Source organism: Myotis myotis, unplaced genomic scaffold (genome assembly GCF_014108235.1).
Source record: "Myotis myotis isolate mMyoMyo1 unplaced genomic scaffold, mMyoMyo1.p scaffold_m19_p_5, whole genome shotgun sequence".
In the NCBI taxonomy this organism is placed as follows: domain Eukaryota; kingdom Metazoa; phylum Chordata; class Mammalia; order Chiroptera; family Vespertilionidae; genus Myotis; species Myotis myotis.
This window is the reverse complement of record NW_023416357.1, coordinates 75,593,217-75,613,918: the sequence shown is the minus strand read 5'-3', so window position 1 is coordinate 75,613,918 and position 20,702 is coordinate 75,593,217.

Here is a 20,702-nt window from a genome sequence, read left to right as displayed (position 1 = left end):
GGTCACCAGTTTGATTCTGGGTCAGGGCACATGCCCCGATTACTAGCTCAGACCCCAGTAGGGATTGTGCAGGAGGCAGCCGATCATTGTTTCTCATATCTATGTTTCTCTCCCTCCCTTCCTCTCTCCTCCCTCCCTTCTTTCTAAAATTAATGAGAAACACACACACATAAAAAACAACAACAACAAAACAACAGCTTCCCCTTTTCCAGAGAACTCCCCTCCTCCCCACACTCAGTGCCTAAGGAAAAGCTACAACAAAGAGTGACCCTTGACATTAAGAGGTGATAACACTGCTGTGTGGTTTGTTCCAGAGCCCTCTTCCTGTGAATCGGCCAAGGCTAGCCTTTCCCTGTGCCCACAAGCTTGCCTGGCTCTTCCCCCTTATTTATCTTTTCCTACTCCCTTTCTTACATGCTTCTCCTAAGAGCATGTCTTTAACGCATCACTTTCATAAGAATCCCCATTTCAGGCTCTGCTTCTAGACAATCCACCTTAGAACACCCATTGAGGACAATGGTTCTCAAACTTTTGCATCCATCCACCTGGAGGGCTGGTTAAAACACAGATCACTGGGCCTCAACCTCAGAATTTCTGATTTAGTGGGTCTGAGAATTTGCATTTTTCACAAATTGCCAGGTGAGGCTGGTCTGAGCACCACACTTGGATAGTCATTGTTGGCAAAAGCTAAAGCGGTGTGACTTTAAGCCCAGATCTCTTCCATCCCCTTTTCCTATACAAAAATCTTTTGCCAAGTAGCCCTGCCATTAACCTTTTTTAGTAGGAGGTTAAAGACCTAAGTAAAAATGCAAACACTTTCCAGAAAGCATAATCACATTTTGTGTTAGCTCTATTCTAGTATAGTTTACTTAGCCAGTTATCAAGCAGATGTCTGAGGAAAATGGCAATAAGGACAGGAGGGGTTTGATGGGATCAAAAAATTCAGTCAGTCCAATCATAGTGTTTCCAACTTGTTTTAGTCCCAGAATCCTTTCTTCAAACAAAAACTTCAGAGGAAGCCCAATATACAGAACCCAATGGGAAGGGTCTGAAAAACCCATTAGGGCCGAGTTTGGAAAATGCTGGTCTCTATAGCAGCTGTGTGGGCTGGTCCGGAGAGGTCTTTAGCTGTTTGATCTGGGCCTGGCTGGCTGCTTTCATATGGCACATTTATTTATTTTGAGGAAACAGACCAATGGTATAATTTCCCTGGGAAACCAGAGCCTCCCCACCCCCCATTGCATTTCAAGATCTGTATACTACTGCTGAAAACTCAGGCATGCTGAAGGAAGGCAGGATTTGGCTCCATTGTTTATGTAAATGATGCTTAGAAAAAGCCATGTTAGAGGAATACCAATGTCATGGGCCATGTACAAATTTTTGGATGTTTTCCCTTCTGTGTTATTTCATGGCCTTGCTTTTCATTCCAGCAAAAAGGCTACGGCATATGAAAATGCTTAAGCAACCACACATTGCAGCCCGCCACGGCTTCGGTTTTGATGGATGATGTGGCACTGCGCAGCTCATTGCAAAGCGATGCTTTTAACCTAAATCGGTTTTAAGTGAATATGTTTTACACATTTCTGCGCCAGAGTTTGAAAAAGCTTTTTCCTAGAAAATAGCCCTTCTTGAGGCGCTCCCCCTCGTCAGGGTGGGGGGCGGCCTCCCTGGCTCAGGCAAGAAGAGTGTTTACTTGCGTGGCCTTCAAACAGCCACAGGGCTGCTGTCTTAATGAAGCGGTTAATGATGTGTGAATTATAGATCCTGACAACCCCTTTAATAAAAACAACAGGGCTGCGTGCACAGTGTCCTGTGGCTGCTAAGTAGTGGCAGGCTGTCTGCTCCCCAGAACGCAGTATCTTTAAGTAAAACACCACTCTCGACTGGTGGCAGGCAGAGACCATCCCTGGTCAACACGAAGACCTGAGTATCATGAAGGACCTGTGGACGCAAAGGACGCTTCCTTTCCATCCAACTGGGCCCGGAGTTCAGGAGCCGGAGTTTTTAGAGATGCTGCTGAATCCAGAACAAGCCCTTGTTCTGCTTTGGCTCTTGGCTTTCCTTGGAGGTGCCCATTGTAGCAAAGGACTCTCTGATGGATGTTTTAATAGCCTAAAAGTGCACTCCCCCCCCTCCCCGCCCCCCCTGCCCCCCCCCCTCCCCACCATACTCTTTGCCCTGCTGGAGGCACGGGAATGCTGGCTTTCCAGTTGATTTTCAAAGAACCAATTGTCTGTTCTGCATGCTAAGGTTTGCCATGGGATAACTCGGTGCTGCCTTCAGCCCCAAAAGCCAGGCAGAAGCCCAGCTGTGGAGTGAGGCGCTTTCTGGTTGCAGACCTGGACAGTAGGGACGCATCGAAGCAAGGCTTGTGAGCAACCGAAAAACAAACCCGAAACTAAACAAAGCCTTTTCTTCATTTAATTTGGTGGCCATTTTTCAGGAAAAGTGAGTTCACTTTCAATCTCTCAATAGGCACTGGACTTGGACTCGAAGGCCGAAGTCCAGTCTCTTTATCCTTGTCCCTGGGATGAGAAAATTCAAATCTGTCTTGTTCGGGCAGGGGTAGTTTTCCTTTTAACAGTTCAGGGAACTGTTTGTCTAACCCTCGCCATTCAAGGTGACAGATAGCAAAGCAGAGCAGAAAGAATGGTGCGCATTCAGCAGTGAACACAAACCTTCCTGTCTGTTCCCAGAGCTCCCAGCCAGCAGGAAAATCACTGCCCTGAAAGGGCTTTCACATGCAAACGAGGCCTGGGCACCCTGGTGGCTTCAGAAAAGCCATTTCTGCTGCCCTGCTGGGAAAGCCTGCTGGCTGGGTGGGGTCCCACTGGGCTGGGATGAACTGCCTGCCTTCTCCTGGGAAAAGTGCCTCCAGGAGGCCCAGAATGAGCCCAGGTGAAGCCGGGTTTGGCGGGGAGGGGGGAAATGGTGTGTATCAGGCAAGTCAGCAAAGTTATAGGGTGCCCAACCTTCCTGGTGTGCCTGGAATGTAGGGGGTTTACTGGAATGCAGACCGGTCAGTGCTCAAACCAAGAGGAGTTGGGTACCCTAGTTGAGGATGATCTACCACCTTTCACTTTCTCAGCTAGAACGCAAACAGGCTCTATTGTCCACCGTTGGAAACAATGAAATCCACTGGGGACCCAAGAACTTCTCTACTACCTGTTGTTTCTTTGTCCTCCTTCACAGATTCCAGATCTTTTCAGTGCTCCTCGATAAGGAGTAAAATTAAGTAGGTTTTCTATTTTTCAGTCCCCAAGTGCCACTCCTGGGGAGACGGGTAATAAATGGTGAAGTGACTGGGAGAAAAAGAGCACGAGGAGTCTATTGTTAGGGGCCTACTTTGTGCCAGGGGCTAAGGTCTATGTTTTATGCTTATGATTCACTGACACCCACCTCAGTTTTCCTGTGAGGTAGGTGCTATTTTGCCTATTTTGTAGATGATGAAACAGGAAGCTTGATAGATATAATGCCCGTAAGTTTATATAAATAGTGGATCTGACCACAAAACTCTTTTCTTTTTGCCATTTATGTTATTTCATAGGAGAGGAAAATGTCAGGACACAACTGAACACTTCTGACAACAAAACTCTTGATTTCTCTGACCCGAAGTCCCGTGATGTTCTGGCTGAACACCACACTTCCGCTTAAATGTTATAGGGGCAAACAACACACACACACACACACACACACACACACACACACACACACACACAAAACAACAACAACAACAAACAAAAGAAACGTTATAGGTGATTGGGTAAGTAATGGACATTAACTGAGCCAGACATATTAGGGACTAAAAAGAATGTCATTAATTGAATTCCATATGCTTTGCATAATTATTTTTAAAATAATGCATGATTGTTTTGAAATCAGTCATATACTGATGAATGGAACATGGAAAGTTTTCTCTTGCCCCCAGTCCCAGAGGCAACCACTGTTATCAGTTTCTTGTATAACTTGTTAGAAATTTCCACTCATGGGGATATTTTTCCATTTCAGAACACAAATGTTGTTTTTCTTTCTTTCTTTTTTTTTTTTTTTTATCAGTTGGATGCACCATATTCAGATGTCTGGTGTGTATTCTGACGTATGAATATTCACCCAATTTAAAGTTTTCTATTAAGGGCAGCAGGGAAGTTTTCATTTCTCCCCATTTCAAACAATACCATAATACACATTCTTATACACTTATATTTGTACCCTTTTAGGGTATTTCTGAAGGACAAATGACTATAAAAAGAATTGCCACTTAAAATTTTGGTGGATATTGCCAAAAGCTGTTCAAAAATTGTATTAATTTTTACACCAACTAACAAAGTATGAGAATCCTTTTTCTCCCATTCTAGAAAACACTCAGTGTTATAAACTGTTCTCATATTGACATGAGCTACAAAAATAAAATGTCCTTTTGCTTTAATTTGCATTTCTTTATGTTAGCACTTGAGTATCTTTATAGATGTTTATTGGGCATTAGTGTTATCTTGCAGTAAATGTGCACCTGTGGGAGGTATTGTTGTAGGTGCCAGGAATACAAAGATGAGCAAGGCAAGACACCTGTCTTCCAGTGCCTTACAGTCCATCAGACACACAAAAACTGCAAGGGAGTACCACAGTCCCATGGAAGAAGCTCATGTAGAATGCTGTGGGAGTCTAGAGAACCGCGTGGGTAGTTCTCCCAGGATGGGTCACAGCTGTAGGTTTAGAGCAGGGGTGGGCAAACTTTTTGACTCGAGGGCCACAATGGGTTCTTAAACTGGACCGGAGGGCCAGAACAAAAGCATGGATGGAGTGTTTGTGTGAACTAATATAAATTCAAAGTAAACATCATTACATAAAAGGGTACAGTCTTTTTTTTTTTTTTTTAGTTTTATTCATTTCAAACGGGCCAGATCTGGCCCACGGGCCGTAGTTTGCCCACGGCTGGTCTAAAGGGATGGAGGAGCTGATCTTGAATGTGGCAGAGCAGAAATGAAAGGAGTTTTGGAGATGGGCAGATTGGGGTCCTGCCTCTGTTACTTGCTGTGTTATTTTGGGCAATTTCTTTGACCTCCCTGAGCTTCAGTTTCTTTACCTGTAAAATGGGGATTATGTTGCTGCTGCTGCTTCTCCTCCTTCCCTTCCCTTCCCCTTCCTTTCCTTCTAAACTCCTCCTCCTTTTTCTTCTTTTCAAGGAAAGGGGAACTTGTGTGAGGCCCCAGGGCCATGGGGAAGGAGGCAGAAGGGGGGGGGGGCTTCTTGAACCTTCTTGGGGTGCAGGTTATTATTGAGGCTACACTTCTTGTGGCAATGGCAGCATGGGGTGCAGTGAGCATAACACTCAGTCATCTTGTAGCAGCTGTATTTCTGGGTGAGCTGGCGGTGGGAGGAGTCAATGACAGTCCTGTCCCTCAGGGTAAGCACCAAATGCAAGGTGATGTCTTTCTGGATACTGTTGTCTGAGAAAGGCTGGCCATTTTCCACTGTCTAGCCACAAAAATCAGATGTGCCTGGTCAGGCCGGACACAATCCTTGTCTTGGATTTTGGCTTTGACGTTTTTGATAGTGTCACTGAGCTTGACCTCAAGGGTGATGGTCTTGCCTGTCAGGGGCTTCTCAAAGATCCTCATCACTGTGTCCTTGTTGAAGAGAAAGAGCAGGATTTTGCTTCTTAAGTCACATGGTTAGGTGGGTTACATGAGAGAATGCTGATGTGCAAGTAACTGCTCCATGCGAACTTCATTGTTAGGAAAAAGACCTGCCTGCTCAATAACCAGCTTTCCTTACTTAAAAAAAAGTATTTATTGATTTTCTTTTAGGGAAGGAGGGTGGGGGGAGGGAGAGAAAGAGGAAGAGAGAGAGGGAGAGAAATATTGATTTGTTGTACCACTTATTTATACATTCATTGGTTGCTTCGTGTATGTGCCCTGACCGGAGATGGAACCCGAAACCTTGGCATATCAGGACAACACTAACCAACTGAGCTCCCTGGCCAGGACCCAACTTTCCTTATTTCTGAATTAGAGTACTTCCCAACTCATTCCCATTTTGAGTTTCCTCATATGCATCAATAAGAACAGTACCTTCAGAGCCTGGCCTTGCTGTTCATGGCAAGATCCTTAAGTGATATAATGCTTTTATTGTTACAAAGTGTGGCTGATATACATTTTCACAGTCAAGGGCAATAACTCCTGAGAGGAAAAGATTACAGAACTGTTGGGAGGAACGCATCAGTGCCAGTGTAACTGGAAGATGGAAGAGGATGGAATCACAAGTTGTGTCTAGGAGAGATGGGTGGTTGAAGCTGCGTCTGGGCCTTAGCGCTTGTTAGAAGCTAAAACATCTTCCGTACCAGCAGCAGCTGATGGTCTTCATCCAAGATAGAGAACTGGTTGGATTGCTCAGTACCCTGAAAGCAGGCTTGCAAATGCCCCTACTGTTTTGAGTTTCATTGAATTTAACACATATTTACGAACTGCTTACTGAGGGGAATAGTCACCCATTGGGGCAGCTCCCGAGAGACATGAAGACTTGGAGAACTTGGCTTTCATGACTTCAGAAGGCAGCAAGTTTCAGTCTCACCTGCACAGAAGTTTGCTTATTCTGTTTCCACGAGGAAGACCATTTGAATGAGCCTCAGTGGGTTTCGGTCCTTGGGGAAGGTCCACTTGGTCACATGCTGATACTTACACATGTTTGTGACTGGACAGTTCTCACGCATGGGCTGCCAAGGCTACCTGCGGATAGCAAGGAGCCCATGTACAGGAGAGTGCGTTCCCTTCACGCTCTGGAAGGTGAGTCCTGAGTCTGCCTGTGGGCAGGCAGAGCTGCCCTCACCACCAGTGCCCCAAACAGGGGCATTCCAGCACTGTGTGGTATGCCCTGAATATGGCCAAGGTCCTTTGCCAAGTGTTCAAGAAGAGTGTACAAACTGCGGGGAATGCAGGAGCTTTTCTTAGAAGTCAGCCTCCACCTAGCGTTCAAGGTGGGCTGAAAGGGGAGTGACTTCCCAGGGCTCACTGCCTTCCCACAAAGACCAAGGCCTTAGAGGCCCAGAGTAATGGCAAGGTTACAGCTACTTTTTCCCCCCAGGTGTAGCATACATACAGTAACCTGCACAAATCCTCAGTATAGGTTGAGGAATTGTTACCTATCTCCCATGTAATTTGAAATAAATATTGAATGTAAAACTGTAAATCACAAACCTTGCACGTATTTTGAAATGAAAAGGCTTCTTTAGATTTTCTGATGGCTAATTCTGGGCAGATTAACCCAAGCTAAAGTTTTGTCTCCCCTGGCGCTCTGTGTCTTGTTTCGCTGGTGTTTGAGGCCCTGGTTGGTCTGCCCATGTTGAGCCCAGCCCTGCCTGACAACGAGAGAGGGAGGACTGGCTTCCCTTTGTGGTGCCAGAGTGTGTGCTCTTGTATCCGTGGGAGCGCAAAGGCGAGGACCAGGCTGAGGAATCCCCGAACACTGCCACTGGGTGTTGGAGGTACTCTGAGACAGTGCTTATTGGAGGCTACAGAAATGGTGACTCTGGGATTGAAGCAATCAATAACTCAGATGTAACACTGAAGGTAATTTCAGAGCATTCCCCAGGAAACCTGGCTCCTTCTGTGGCTCCTCTATCACTTAAAACAGAGTCCTTTGTCTTTGGGGCTGATGAGTAGGTATAAAAGCAATTCCAGAGCCAACTGGTAGATAAAGCAAACTCAATTCATGTCCTATAATGACAAGGTCATGCACCACACAGAACTGCTTTTAGATTGGCTTTAAGTAAACTCAGATGAAGAAAAGCCAGAGAGAGAGAGAGAGAGAGAGAGAGAGAGAGAGAGAGAGAGAGAGAGAGAGAGAGAATATCCCTCTTCACCTGAGAATACACAGGTACCACAAGGAGTCTGTTCTGGTGGGGACACCGGCAAATCACCCTCTTCCATAATGACTTCTTTACATTATTGAATAGAATGGGAACTTTAAGGGCGACTGCAATAACAGTTTCTCATGAAAAATTAACAACGAATTTATGGAAATGTAGGAATAGTCCCAAAGCAATTAGCTTAGATTTCTCTAGAGTCTGAGAAAAGCCGGGATAATTGCATGCAGAAACTGCATAAAGTGGCTATTTTCATTATCGCTGGATACAGAAAGTCCATTTTCATCACAATGGGATATAATGATGTTAAAGCTAACAAGGAGATATATTGAAAAAGGTTACCACACAGTTTACCAAATGGTTTGATTTATGTAACTTTAGAGATATACACTTAAGATTACTGCTAAGGGGACCGGAGAGGTTACCCTTGAAGATTCCAGGGGCTCCTGTATGGTAGGAAAATACATTACAGTTTCTGAAAGCTAATTGTACATCACCACTAGGATGCACAAGAGTGAATTTAATTTATCTCAGAATTGAGAGCTGAATTGTACTACAAGCTGGCACATGCATATCCATTCTGCCTTGACTCTGTTGTTAATTGGCTATTACGCATGTTTATGGGTGCACTTAAGGCTGGGGTCTTCTCCCTCAACGCCTTAGACACTCTGAGGTCCTGGCACCCTGTGGAAGCAGAGGCAACATTCAGAAAACCCAGAGTCCTTACAGGGCCTACTCAGAGGTCATACATTATTTAAATGTCGCTATTTTCAGTTAAATAAAATGGAATGGCGAGCATCATCTTTTCTGTTGCTCTTCATTCACAAGCCCTGGCAGTTTAATGACTCTTGGCTTTCTGTGAAGATATGGGGGGGCGGGGGCTAGGGAAGAGATGCGATACAGTGAGCTTTTATCCACCTCCAGCATCCTCTGCAATGTCACACACACACAGATCTGGAACTCCTTTTCTATCTATAAAAAGCTGTATTAAGGTTGTGCCTGGGATTTGAATGATTCTTGAAACCATTAAATAGACTCTGTCTGAAGCCCACAGAATATTAATAACTTGGTAGCCGCAGTGTCAAAAGGATCACTCAGCCTCAATCTTATTTGGCAAACACTCTCTGTTCCAAAAGAGAAGAAGGAGAGTATTTAAGTGTTTCCAACAAAAGCCTCAGCAGAAGTCGGACTCTGAACGGACACCACTGCCCGGGGACAAATGTCAACACAGCTCGCGCTTTGTGAGAAGGACTGAAAAGATCCCCGAGCCGCGCGTTGGCACGCTTATGGCCAGCATTAAGAAAATCAATCCGAAATCACAAAGCCTCATTCACATCCCAGCCCGGCCGGTACCCTGCCAGCAGATGTGACAATCGTATTTTGACAGCGCAGATAGCTGATAACGGATGGCAAAAGACATTTCTATTTGACATGGGACCCGAGTTTATGCAATTACAGCTCCTCTGTTTGTCTGGGCCACATTAAGGATGCAAAAAGCGGAGAGAATAAACAGAAGCCAGTATCTTGGTATAATCAATGCAAAACGATGCAAGCCCCATCAGTATCATCCTAGTCTACTTTTCATTTTTATTCCCTTCTGCCTTTAATAATAGCCCCAAGAATAAATTAAAGTTCCCGCAGTCCTTTTTGCTTCTCAGCTTGCCATCTTTTGCCAGCTTCTTTGTCATCCCGAACACATTTTTTTTTTGGAGCCCATTATTCACCTGGTTAATGAAAGAAAGGAAGGGGGAGTGAATAGCAAGCTTTGTTGTAAATGGACCTGACATTTCACTCCGGCATTCTGAGCAGCTCTGACATTCAACACCCTTGTACCTGAAACTTCTGGACATCTTCCTTTCTGGCAGGTCCAATAAAGCCGTTCCTTGGGGGATAGTTTAAAAGTACTTGTAACATGTTTTGATTTACAGATTATCAATTCTGCTGAGCAACTGAGAGACATATTTGGGAGTCGCATAAACAAATATATTCAACCGTGCTGTGGATTAACCTAAAGTGACACATTTATTTAAAAATCTGCCTACGACTTGTCCTCATTGATTAAATGCCCTTAAGAAAGTAAGTCTGATGAAATGAAAGCCATTGAGATGCAGCACACCTCCTCCACTCCTTTTGATGGTTGACACATTCCCCGGAGGGGGAGATTGGATGGCTGATAAGCTAACGCTGAATTATAAGCACTTTGTGGAATGTCACTGGCAAATGCAAGATCTACTGTTTTGCTTGCAAAGCAACCGTATGCCTTAACAGCACAAAAATGGACACGGTGCAGAATTATTTCATCATCTGTGCTCAGAATATAAACGAATGTGTATGTACACCGTGCATGCATTTTCATGGCGGAGATCTGCTCAGCGCCAGCAAGCCTTGTTCTGGCTGCAGCATCATTGATCATGAAAACAGAGGGTCCTGCCAAGGACTTTGTCAACGTTGTCAGAACTCCAGGAGCATCGGGTGATTTTGCTGTGGCTTGTTGTTACCCGAGCTTTAGCAGTCTGGGAGGGGAGAATGGCTGGGGGAATGGCAGTGGGAGGTGGGGGTGAAGGTGGAGAAGTTAAATAGAAAACTCTTTTCTCTTTGGAATTAGAGGTGGAATTGAGGGATGGTGGGAAGGGTGCCCAATAGAGAGTTCAAGCTCTGTCTTCTCGCTTCCAGCCTCATGGCCTCCAGAAAATCACTGCAATCTGCTGAGCCTCCAGTTTCTTTGGCTGAAAAATGGGGCTAATACCAGTAATGTCTATTGTTGATGGGATTGTTGAGAGGATGGTGTGGAATGATGTATAGGAATGTGCTTTGTAAACTGTATGGCACCATACAAAGATCAGGGGCCACCACGGGCTGCTGTGAATGGAAGCACCAGGTGCAGTTTGCTCCCAGGTAGCAGACCCGCCTCCATGTCCATGGGCAGTGGGTCTCCATGCAACCTCACTACTGCACCCTAGGCTCCTGTCTGCTCTCAGGCAGGATTAGCCTGAACAGCTTTGCAGATAATCCCAGGCTAGAGCAGAAAAACCTGGAAAATGTGGAATCTAGTGTAGATCTCAGTCTAAATGGTGAAAGGAATGTTTAAGAAGATTAAAGATCAATTGTAGTCTGGCTGGCATGGCTCAGTGGTTGAGCATTGATCTATGAACCAGGAGGTCAGGGTTCCATTGCCAGGGCACATGCCCAGGTTTCAGGCTCGATCCCCAGTGTAGGGCCTGCAGGAGGCAGCCAATCAATGATTCTCTCTCATCATTGATGTTTCTTTCTCTCTCTTCCTCTCTGAAATCAATAAAAATATATTTTAAAGATCAATTCTACCATCTATATATATAAAAGGCTAATATGTTAAGTGTCCTTTCCTCTGTCAGAGTAATGATGTTATGCCTGGCTTCCTTTCCCTAGTGACAACTATCCTCCTCATAGTTTCTTCAGCCCAGGAACGCAACTTGCTTTATAGCCAGGTGGAAACACGTAACCAAATGTCTGTGAAGGGTTTTCCCATGCCTCATCTCATTTCATCCTCACAGAAGTCCTAGAGTAGGTAGATAGGAGACTTGGTGGAATCCTATTTTCTTTTCATTAGCCGGAAAACAGAGATTTAGAAAGCTTAGAAACTTGACCCGACTGAAAAGAAGTAAGAAGCGGTGGACCTTGAAAATGACTTCAGGTTTTCTCACTGCGCAGAATATAGTCAAACACTGCTGCAGTTAAATATTTTACCCTTTGTTCTCCCTGCGTGATCTACAATAATAATCTACTTCATGTTGATATTTACTGCTGTGTTGCTGACAATTACCTGAAAGAGAAGTTGGGGTGCTTTGCTGAGCTGGAAAAAGTTTAGCTAAATCAGAAAGCAGGTCTAATTAAGCAAGTTTGTTCTATATCTATAAAAGGCTAAGTTGACTCGTGTATGCATGATATATATATAAAGCTCTCACTGGCGCCAATTGTACGTGTGTGTTTCCATCTGTCATTGTCGATCGTGAATTTGGATGACACTTCTATTATAGAGAAAGGCTGAATAGTGATATTAAAATATTTCTTCTAATTAATTTCCTTTCAATGTGCATGAATTCGTGCACCGGGCCACTAGTCTACAATAAAAAGAAAAATGGAGGAAACTCAGAAGTGCACTGAAATACTAGCCAATTTTGGAATTGCTTTGATAGCAAATCAGAGACCAGGCTTAAGGACAACTTTTTATTGTTGTTCTCTTTATGAGCAACTGAAAATTCTATTCAAAATCTTCAATAGGATGCCAGTTTTAGGTCTATCCACATAGGTAAACATTACTTTATTTTCCTTCAAACCTTTCTCTCTGGCCATGCCCATCAGGCCCAGATATTATTTCCTCCAAGCATTATTTTTATAGTATTATTTGCTCCAAAATATCTATGGGTTGTACTGGGAGGCATTTCAGGCCAGGCAGCCCATGGCCACCTCTCTGCAGATTAGACAGAGTTTTCTCTCTGAGGCTGATCCCAGAGAGCTCCCTGGCTGCTTGTTCCAATCTGAAACTCTTGAGGTGGGCAATGTGGACACCCCTGCTTCACACCTTGCAATGTGATGGCCACACATGACCTAGATTCTGGTTTTGGCTTAGCCAGCTGCTAGCCCTGTTGGTGTAGTGTCCAGGATTGATCTTGTAACATCCTTGATGATAATAATACTAGTGATATTGATGATGCTATTAGTAATACTAATGATGATGCTTTCTAATAATTATTGAGTACTTATCATGTACCAAGCATTTTTTATAAGGGTTAATGTGTTCAATAGGCTATAATTCTCCTAGGAAACTGCCACGTTGGATTTTATTATCCTGTCTGGGCTACAGGTTAAATCATTTGTTCCACATCTGATGTGAGAAGAGGGATCACGACCCAAGTCTGAGTGAGCCTGAACCCTGAGCTATATCCACCCTGCTCACCTCCCTGGCTATTGAGGTCAAATGTGATCCTGTCTGTGAAAGTTTCTTTCTTTCTTTCTTTCTTTTTATTTATTTATTTTTAAAACATATTTTTATTGATTTCAGGGAGGAAGGAAGGGAAAGGGAGAGAGAGATAGAAACCTCAATGTTGAGAGAGAATAATTGATCGGCTGCCTCCTGCACTCCCACACTGGGGATTGAGCCCGCAACCCGGGCATATGCCCTCACTGAGAATTGAACCATGACCTCCTGGTTCATCGGTCAATGCTCAACCACTGAGCTAGATCTTCCAGGCTCTTTCTTTTTAAAAAGCATATTTATTTATTTAGAAATTATGTAAGTAAATCATTTCTCTTTTTTTTTTTTTTGTTAAATATATATTTTTATTGATTTTGGAGATGAAAGGAGAAGGAGAGATAGAAACACAGCAATGATGAGAGAGAATCATAGATTGGCTGCCACCTGCAGGCACTTCATCTGAGATCCAGCCTGCAACCCAGGCATGTTCTCTGATCATGGAATCAAACTGTGACCTCCTGGTTCAAAGGTCAATGCTCAACCACTGAGCCATGCTGGTGAGGCAGCAAAACATTTCTTATGGAAAATTTGGAAAGCACAGAAGGAAGTAAAAACTACTTATTGTCCTACTGATTTTTATAAAAAGATATAAAAAGTCAAAGTCTCTCCCTCTAACTAAAACTCCATCCTTCAGAGATAAACTCTGGTAAGAGTTATGTGTGTGTGTGTGTGTGTGTGTGTGTGTGTGTGTGTGTGTGTGTAGTTCTCTGCCCTTTTCTTGGTAAAAATTACTTGGGAAGTAGAAAACTCCAAGAGAGAAGTGAGTCCAATTTTCCTGCTGTTGTGGAATGAAGGACACAGGCTGACCTTGAGCTTCCAGGATGTCCATTTCAAGATGTGTTTGGCTGCCTTTGGCTGTGACACTTCTGCATGACCAACTGTGTGTGTGTGTCAAGAGCCACTGTACGACCAGCAGTGGTACCCAGCTGGCCCAAGTGATGGGAAACGTGTGTTTTGACTTATCTAGGATTTTTGTACCAGATTGTGTCTCTTCATCTCCTTCATTCTCTGCTCTCACTCATCCATTCCTACTTTAATTCCTGACCCTCCTCTTCTCCTTAACCATCCTTCATCTTGATTTCAGTGGAAAACACTTGGAAGAAAGTGAGTGGTGGGGAGGGGACAGAGTGCTGAGAGGAGGGAGAAAAACAAACCAATGCTCTGTTGCTGTCTTTAGGCAGCTGAGGTTCCTTTCCTCTGATTTAGGTAAGTGTTTTGGGGTAGAACGGACCAGCAGGTTCAGTAGCTTCTGCACATGGCCTATTGCCCTCAGGGAAATAAACCAGCTATGAGGGAGAAGGAGGGATTTGGGACTCATAATCAGAATCAGTGAAGAGGTGGAAGAGTCAACTTGGGTTTCTCTCCAAGCCCCTGGAGATGCCCCTGCCCGAGTCAGGTCCCAGGCGTGGGCTTTAACTGGAGCTGAAAGCCCTGGTGAGAGTAGAACAAGTAGCAGCAAGACCACGTTCTTTCAGTGACAGTTTCCAAAGAGAGTTTGAGTGAATCCTTCTGATCAGATGGGGAGAACCAGTAAGGGCTATTTCTGCTGTTAGGACCGTTTCACACTGAAGATTGGAAAGCCAGTCAGTGGAGTTTTGATTAGCCCCTGAGTTTGTCCGGAACCGGAGCAGTGCTGCCTAAACTTGGGTCCAGTTGTCCTCTGGCCTCCTGGAGGCTGAAATTGCTTTTTTTTTGGAATGAGTGTTGCTCCAAATCGGCCCTGAATAGAGAAAGCAGCAGTGTCAGGATCTCAACGCTTGACATTTACATCTTGCATCCTTCACTTCTCTTTTATGGCTAGCTAAATTTATGATATAATCCAGAATCCAGAAACTTTTGCTTGCTCAAGTGCCCCTTTGTGCCTCATTTCCAAGTGCGGTTAAAAAATTTCATCACTGGGGTTGCCCAGTTCATTCTATGTGGCCCTCATCACCTGTTTTTCACACACGCAGAAGAGTGTAAAACTGATGAACACGATAACAATGTAGGTATTCCATTGAGAGGGTTAGTCACCAATGGCATCAGAAACCACGAGAGGGAGGCTTTGAATGGTCCATCAATGTCAGAGGAAGCCAGACATCGCATTGCAACTTAATATGCACAGCTGGATGTGTTATATTATTTATAATTCACTTCATTTTTAACACCCCTCAGAATGCTCTATCTTTGTCCCATGGGTCTCCTTCCTGCTCACTCCCTCGCCCAGCCTCCATCATTTAAAGTCTGTGGACTGTCACTGCCAGGCAGATTAGGGCACCCCAGGCAAGACTTCCCTTTCCCTTCAGCTTCCTTTTCTGAAGTCAAATCCAGTTTTCTCAGCAGTGTATTCCAGAGTTTAGTGGATTGAAAGCTATTTTTGGTGAATGGGTAAAAAATGGAGCTTGTACCCACTGAGAAGATTCAAAAAGCCAGAAATAATAGACTCATTGAACAAATATATGTTCCTCTGTGTCAGACACCATGTTATGTACTGAGGATACAGAGAGGATCCCCTGCCCTCATGGAGCTTCCAGTCTTGTTAGAGAAGACAGACAATAGGTCAACCACTGTGGCTCAGTAGTTGAGCGTCGACCTATGAACAAGGAGGACATGAATCAATTCTGGGTCAGGGCACATGCCTGGGTTGTGGGCTCAGTTCCCAGTGTGAGGCATGCAGGAGGCAGCCGATCAGTGATTCTCCCTCATCATTAATGTTTCTCTTTCCCTTCCTCTCTGAAATCAATAAAAATATAATTTAAAAAAGAGAGAAGACAGACAATACATAAACAAGATAATTACATTTGCAACTTAGGCTACGAAGGATATAAACAGTAATATGGTGTGACTGAGAAGAAGGGTGTTGCAGGGGAGAGAGTTGCTATCCGTGAGGAGGGGTAATTATACTGATTTGGGCAGGTATGTCAATTTCCAGGTCACTGGGATACTACTTCTAAGCACTGGTGGCAAGTCTCCAGTAGCTCATCTTTGTAATATTGATAGAGTCAGGGTGTGTGAAGTTCATATGCAGAGTTTCCATGAGAGATATGTTAGTCTTCTCAGGCTGCATAACCAACTACCACAGGCTGGGTGGCTTAAACAACAGAAATAGATTTTCTCACAATCTTGGAAGCTAGAAGTCTGAGATGAAGGTGTTGGCAGAGTTGGTTCCTTCTGAGCCCCTCTCCTTGGATTATAGATGGTTATTTTCTTCCTCCTGTGTGTGCATGTGTTTGTACCCTACTCTCCTTTTCTTTTTTTAAATATGTTTTTATTGATTTTTAGAGAGAGTGGAAGGGAGAAGGATAGAAACATTGAGGAGAGAGAAATGTCAGTTGGCTGCCTTCTGTATGACCCCTATTGAGGACTGAGCCCTCAACCTGGGCAGGTGCCCTGACCAGGAATTGAACTGATGACCTCTTGATTCATGGGTCAACACTCAACCATTGAGCTGCACTGGCCAGGCAATCTCTTTTTCTTATAAGGACAGCAGTCATATTGTATTAGGCTGCACTCAATGAATTAATTTTGACTTAATTACCCCCTTAGACGTTCTGTCTCTAAATACAGTCACACTCTGAAATATTGGAGATTGGGACATTAACATATACATTTTGGGGGGGACATATATCAGCCCATAAAGTAAGGAAGAGAAGAATGCCTGATTGTAGACCTTTGTATCGATGCATTTTAGGGGACATTATCTTATCTTCTTGGTACCCTATGATGTGCTGCACCTTATGCCTAAGGAAAATGACCATCAGGTGACACATTGAATGATCTTCTTGCATTTTCTAGGTGGCCTGGGTTCCAGTAGTGTGGATCCTGCCTGAGTGAGCCTCTGAGAGCCTTGGACTGGGCTAGAGATACTTTTAAAGAAAGTGTTATATTTTTTATGTCAAAATTGGGAGGTAGATCTCTCTTCCAGTTCTGAGAAGGCAGTGCTGCCTAACATTCCACATCTAGTTGAATATATATTAAGTAAAAATCACCAAGCTAAATCATTAGAAAAAGGGCACCTAGCTCTAAAAAAAAATCTGTTGATACAGTCATAATTTTGCACCACAGAAGGAAATCAATTGACAATTTATTGAAAACTATGTGCTCAGCATACTGCTAAGGGGAAACCTAGAAGCACATTATTGATCTATTCTCTCTTTCAGTCAACAAATATTTATTGAGTCTTTACTGTGGGCTTCATTTATAATGTCCTTAAAAAAAAGAACTGGCTAAAGATAACTCAAGCATGATCTGAGTTTGTCCAGTCTGTTCATTCACCTCTTAATGTAGAATCCCTCTTCAAGCCACCGTGGTGGGTACTGGGGGCATGATAATGGTAAGACCCAGAAGACCAGGGCTGTCACATGATTCAGAGAAAGCTTCCTGGAAGACGAGGACCCCAAGAATGGTGTTGTGAGGGACACATAGTTAAAATCTATAAAGAACAATGGTGGTGGTGAGGATGGAATGCCAGTTACAAAACTGGGAAGGAGCTAGAAGGAGAAAGGAGATGTTTGAAAGGGTCACTGGCTCCATGGATTTATTGGGCAGAAACTTGTGAATCCGTGTGTTTCTCTTAGTGGACCTGATTAATAACATTTGTATCAGAGAACAAGGCCAGGCCTTTGTTTTACTCTCTCTCTCTCTCTCTCTCTCTCTCTCTCTCTCTCTCTCTCTCTCTCTCACACACACACACACACACACACTTGCAAACTCACAAACTCACATGCACTCAAATTTATACTCTCTTAGCACCTTGCACTTAGCTTAATTAGGCATTACATTGTCTTGTTTTCTTACATATCTCCCGCATTGAGTCTGAGCATTTCTGGCATATCAGAAATGGAGCCCATTGGTACTCAACAAATATTTGTTGAATGAGTGAGTTAATCAATTTGTGAATACTTGGAAAGTTTTTCTGATATCCTTTTGAATCAGGTTGAAAATATACCACTGAATTCTAGCTCATGGTAATAGTATCTAGATAGGATTCTAACACCCATTAGGATGCATGCATGGCAAAATATATCCATTGGAGTGACTGCAGAAAGTAGCTACTTTCATTCATGGTCTCAATGGAAGGTTCTAAAAATGCCTGAGAGAAAGAAAGAGTAAGCAAGAGAGAGTAATAAAAAGAATCATTCCTCTCATAGATAGAATTACATTTAGCTTTTTAACAAAGGAGCCCCTTGGCCACATTCACCAAGTGTATGAAAATATTGCTTTCAAAGCTTCTCCCATCTGCCCCAGTGGTGTCACAGGGTTAAATGGTCCAGTTCAAAAGCTCAGGCCTTACAGAGATGGGAACGCCGAGTCCTGTGGGCTCTTACTATTCCTAGGGGCCAGAGTCCTTGATGTGTCTCTCTCTGATGTTTGTGGGCTCCTATTGAACTGTGAGATTCACATGAAATCAATGGGAGGTCCAGGAGAATCAAGAAAATATATCTCCTATTAGTAAAGGCCTGCTTAGTAAACTCTCTTAGTATTTGTTTATTTAAACACATTCTGATTTCATCTTCATTCTTAAAGAATATTTTGCTGACACTGTTTTAGATTGATGTTTGTATCCCTTCTCACTTTGATGACTTTCTTCCAGTCCTCTGCTTTCATTATTGCTGTTGAGAATCTTGTCCTGTAGGTGATTTACCTTTATCCTCCCTTATTTTGTCATTGATATTTTGCTGTTTTATTACAATATGTTAAGGTGTGAGTTTATTTTTTATCTATACTGTTTATATAAATTCTGCAACCTATATTTGAAGCTTTTTTACTTTACCAGTTATGGGAAGTCATCAGCCATTATTTCTTGAATATTGCCTCTCCTTCATTCTTTTTCTTCTCTTCTCCTGAGAATTAATTTAAATGATTTCTTTACCTTCTCATTTGCTCTCCCCTGCTTCATCTTCCTGGTGCTGCATTGTAACCTTAAAATATATATCACACAGTCCCCTAGTGTTTTCTTCAACTGCATATAATCCGCTGCCCCAAACTTCAATAGCATTTTAAACTTAAATGCTTAATTATTGATTTTGAAAGTTTGGTTTGATTCCTTTTCAGATCTTTCTGATAATTTTGTAAAGTCTCTTATTGCTTGCTAATTTAAAAAATACACATTAAAACATTCCACACACATTTTATATTCTTTATCACATTATTTGAATATTGAAATTACCAGGACACCACATCTATGGATTTTTGGCTGAATTCACTGATAGCTGTCGTTTTCTTGTGCATTTGGTGATACTTGTTGTTGTCCTTATGAGCTCCTACTTGGTTCAACTTAACCTCTAGGAAGCACATGGGCCTCAACCGGGGATACTTTCTTTCAGAAAGGATTTGCTACAACTGGGAGATGGGAGTGGGGTGCTGCTGACCTATGACCCCTTTAGCTTATTTGGAGGGTCCATTCTAATGGAGAGTTCCCAGATTCAGCTCCCCCAACTTGCGGCATTCACAAAACACAGCCTCCCAAGCCCTGTGCTAATATTGCAATTTACTCTCAGGGTAACTCCAGATTTTGTGTTCTTATTGTTCACCCCTCCAGCTTCGGTTTCATCCTGCTATTCCTTTTCTGTTTCTTTCTGTCTCCCTTTTAAGATTTCCCTTACTTTCCCACATTACATTAAAAATTGTGTTAGTTTCCCTAGGCTCAGTGTGTGCGCAGTCCTCTGTATTGCCCAAATCTGATCCCCCAGGTCTTCCCCCCTTACAGCAGTGCCCTCAGATCTCAGGGCATTTATTCCCACACAGACTTTCTTCGCACTCTCCACATGCCAGGCTCTACACTGGCTGCTACATGTAGGCAATAATATTCTTGTCCTTGAGAGCTTGGAATCTGGGTGAAAAAATAGACATGCACACCAAAAATCACTCTACAAGGTAGCGTGAAATATGTGCTAAAATAGAGGCACGGCCACGGTGCTGGGCAGAGGCTAAGGAGTGAGGGCTCCATTCCCACTGGGGAGAGCTGTGAATTGCGAGGCTCTCAGGATCAAGCTCATGCATTGAATATAAGCTTCCATTTCATAACAGTCCAAGGGTGTGCAGCTGGACAGGAGTTAAATCAAGTCGCTTTCATGTTAAGAGAGACTGATGTGAAGGGCACAGCTCACTGCAGAAACCTGAGGAAACGTTCCAGACAGCCCAGGCTGCTCTTCTGGTCACAGACCTTCACTTGTTCTCACCAATTATTTAGAAGGTGCGTGGCTGAGGAAAGGTGGAACACATTTAGGGACTTCAAATATTTCTCAGGAAAACATAGCCAGTGCTTCTTCTGCTATTAAAGGGAACTTCTAAAGTGACTACTGTTTGTCTACTGGTGTTTTCCATTATAACCTTTTAAAAGGGTTGTAACTTGACTGTAAAAATTCCCTCTAGGTGTAAACTTGGCATACTAGAATGCTCCCATTGAATAATGCCTGCCTTAAAAAAAAAAGAGAGCAAAAACAGATTTGGTTTACATTAGCCAAACTCTCTGAAAGTCAGAAGACAACAAAGCCCTTGGTATTGGGGATAATTGATTCTTTCTATAGATGTTTGCATTTTTTACTGCATAAAGGATAAAAAAGACACACAGTCCCAAAATGAAAAGCAAACTTATTTTTCTTCCTTAATATGCAAAACAAATACCCAATTTTAAATGAGAGGCTTCACACAGTGTGCCAAAGGTGGCAACACGAAAGCTGCATTTTTGTTCATAAAGGAGGGAGTGTGTTCTTTTTTAAAAGAATATTTATTTATTTATTCATTTTTAATACATTTTTATTGATTTCAGAGAGGAAGGGAGGGGGGAGATAGAAACATCAATGATGAGAATCATTGATCAGCTGCTCCCGGCATGCCCCACACTGGGGATGG